Raw genomic sequence first — 3,567 nt, forward strand, 5'->3', positions numbered from 1 at the left:
CTCAAGGAGGAGTGATAGGGAATGGCAAAGGACACACTGACAAAGGAGATTAATCAGAACTGGCTTTGACAAGCACTGTGGCAATTGGACAATTAAAACGGACTTTCAAGGAAGGAAAAAAAAGAAGAACGAACTGGGCAGGAGGGTAGAGAGAATAGTACAACAATGAATGAATGAAACCCCAAAATCTCTGTAAATGTTCATTAAAATTAATAAAATGTAATAATAATAATAAAAAGAAATCCGTTTTTCCCAGCCATGTGTGTGTGAACTGCACCTTAAATTGTTTGTCAGTAACTGTGTGTAAACTATCCTTTTGAATGTAAAAACCCTGTAACTTTGACCCAGAGATAATAATGTGGTGGTTGTTGTTACATGCTGTCGAGTTGCTTGCAATTCATAGCAACCCTATGTACAAGAGCCCTAAACTCTGCTCTATCCTGTGCCAAGCTCACTGTCTTCAACACACCTATCCTCATTATCCCAATAACAGAATCGATCTATGTCATCAAGGGTCTTCCTCTCTTGTGCTGTCCCTCCACCCTCCCAAACATGATGTCCCTTTCCAAGGACTGGTTCCTCTTTGCAACACACCCAAAGTATGTCAGACGAAACTTCAGAATCCTTGACTCCAAGGAGCAACCCGGTTTCACCCTTGACAGGAAAAACCTGTTTGTTCTCCTAGCAGTCCATGGTATATCCAACACTCTTTTCCAGCACCAGAGGTCAAAGGCATCAATTATCTTTTTAGCATCTCTAGTCACTGTCCAGCTCTCTGACACATAATACACAATTGTGAAGACTATGGCCTGGATCAAGCACACCTTAGTCTCCAGCCTGACATCATTCTGTACTCTGGAGAGGTCCCTGACAGCTGACTTTCCCAAAGCAATTCGTCTCTTCATTTCTGTTAAGCAAAATTAGTAACTGAACCAAGTATATTCTAATACCCTCCAAGAGATGGGGCCGGGTGGGGGGGGCAATCTTGGAGGGTTACCGCACTGTCTCCCAGGCATGAAACCAAAGGGCTTTAGATATTGCAATCATATTGGTACATGACTGTGGAATCATGCCGCCTTGTGTCCAGTAACACTATGAGTTGTTATCGACTTGAAGGCATCTAATAACAAGTCTTCAAATAGGCTTAAAATTTGCGTCTGTTTCCAACTCCAGAATATCTTCTGACAATATACTACCAGCCAGGAGATCTATTTTCTATCCTGGCTCTGCCACCATCTAGTTGTATAACTCTGGGTAAGTGACTTAACTTCTCTGGATCTTTAGCTCCTTATCTGTAAGAGAAGGGGTTCAATTAAAAAAAGAGAGAAGGAGTTGAATTAGATTAATATTGTGGCCTTTAATACAAAGTTGTTACTACTTCCCCTTGGGCAACAGTAGTTCTTATGACTCAGCTTCTCTTTCCTCTTTCCTAATATTTGAGGTGTGCAAGTGAAATTTTAAAGTTTCTATACCACTGGGCTAATTAGCAACTTAATGATAGAGAAGAGATTGAGATTGTTAACAACTTCAACTTGCTTGGTTCCATAATCAGCATTCTTGGCACCAGCAGTCAGGAAATCAAAAGATGAATTACATTGGGAAAGTCTGCTGTCATGGACCTCTCTAGAGTGCTGAAGAGCAACAATGTCAGTCTGGAGACTAAGTTGTGCCTGATCCAGGCAATTACTTCCTATGTAGAGCTGGACAATAACTAAGGATGATAGAAGAGGAATAGATGCCTTTGTTTTGTTGTACTGGAAAAGAACGTTGAACATACCATGGATTGCCAGGAGAACAAGCAGGTCTGTTCTAGAGAGGCTGAAACTGGGCTCCTCCCTGGAGGCAAGGATTTTGAGGCTCTGTCTCTCGTACTTTGAGTACGTACTTTGGGGCCATGAAGGAACAATGCTTGGAGAAGGACATCATGGTTGGAAGGGTGGAGGGACAGTGCAGAAGAGGAAGACCCAGGAAGAGAAGGATTGACTCAGTGACTGGAGAAATATTACATCTGTTGGAGACAATGAGATTGGTTTAGGAGAGGGCAGATGTCGTAGCTAATGTACATAGGGTTGCTATGAGTTGCAGGCAACTCGATGGCACATAACAGCAACAACATATCTATCTATATGATTGTTATTATTGTTAAGAGCCATCATGTCAACTATGACTCAAAGAAACTCTATGAAAAACAGATCTGAAGCTTACCCTATGCTCACCATATGCTCAAGCTCATTTGATACAGTCACTGTGTCAATCTGTCTTGAGGTTGTTGATGACTATTCCACCAATCCTGATGCCACATTCCTCCTCATACAGCCCAGCATCTTGGATGATCTGTTCTGCATACAGATTGAAAAGGTATGGATTCAAAATACATCCCTGACGGACCCCCTTCTTGATTTTGAACCATGTAGTGTCTCCTTGCTCTGTTCTGACGACTGCCTCTTGGTCCAAGTATAGGTTTCGCATTATTAGCACAATCAAATGTTCTGGGATTCCCATTCTTCTCAGAGTCAGCCACAGCTTGTTGTGATCCACACAGTCAAAAGCCTTTGCATAATCAATGAAGCACAGATAGACATTCCTCTGGTATTCTCTGCTTTCTGCCAAGATCCATCTAACATTGGCTATAATATCCCTACCACAACCCCTTAGAAAGCCAGCCTGCACATCTGGCAGTTCTCTGCTGACGTGTTGCTCCAATTGTTTTTGGATAATTTTCAGCAGAATCTTGCTTACATGTGATATTAATGATACTGTTCTATAATTTCCTCACTCTGTTGGATCACCTTTCTTTGTAATGGGAACAAATATTGATCTTTTCCAGTCAGTTGGCCAGCTGGCTGTCCTCCAGATTTCTTGTCACTACTTAGTGAGCACGTCCAGGGCAGTGCCTGTTGGTTGAAATAGTTCAGTTGGTATTCTGTCAACTCCTGGAGCCTTGTTTTTTGCCATTTCCTTCAGAGCAACTTGAACTTCCTCCTTCATCAGTGTTGTTGTTGTTGCTGTTATGTGCCATCGAGTCACTTGTGACTCATAGTGACCCTAGCCATCTCAAATGCATTCATTCCCACCACTCCAGTCACAGAATTGATCCATCTTATCGAAAGTCTTCCTATCCTTCGCCAACCCTCCACCCTGCCAAACATGATGTCCCTCTCCAAGGACCAGTCCCTCCTTGCAACATGCCCAAAGTATGTCAGATGAAGTTCAGAATCCTTGACTCCAAGGAGCACTCTGGCTTCACCCTGTCCAGGACAAACCTGTTTTTTCTCCAGCAGTCCATGGTATATTCAACACTATTCTCCAGCACCACAGCTCAAAGGCATCAATTATCTTTCTATTATCCCTAGTCACTGTCCAACTCTCTGATGCATAGCACGTAATTGCGAAGACTATAGCCCGGATCAGGTGCACCTTAGTCTCCAGCCTGACATCGTTGCTCTTCAGTAGTCTTGAGAGGTCCCTCACAGCTAATTTTCCCATTGCAATTAGTCTCTTGATTTCCTGGCTGCTATTACAAAACAAACTAAAACTTAACTATCTCAATCTCTTCACCATCCATAC

The sequence above is a fragment of the Elephantulus edwardii genome, unplaced genomic scaffold (genome assembly GCF_000299155.1).
Source record: "Elephantulus edwardii isolate Elephantulus edwardi_28Jun2011 unplaced genomic scaffold, EleEdw1.0 scaffold00033, whole genome shotgun sequence".
NCBI classification, from domain to species: domain Eukaryota; kingdom Metazoa; phylum Chordata; class Mammalia; order Macroscelidea; family Macroscelididae; genus Elephantulus; species Elephantulus edwardii.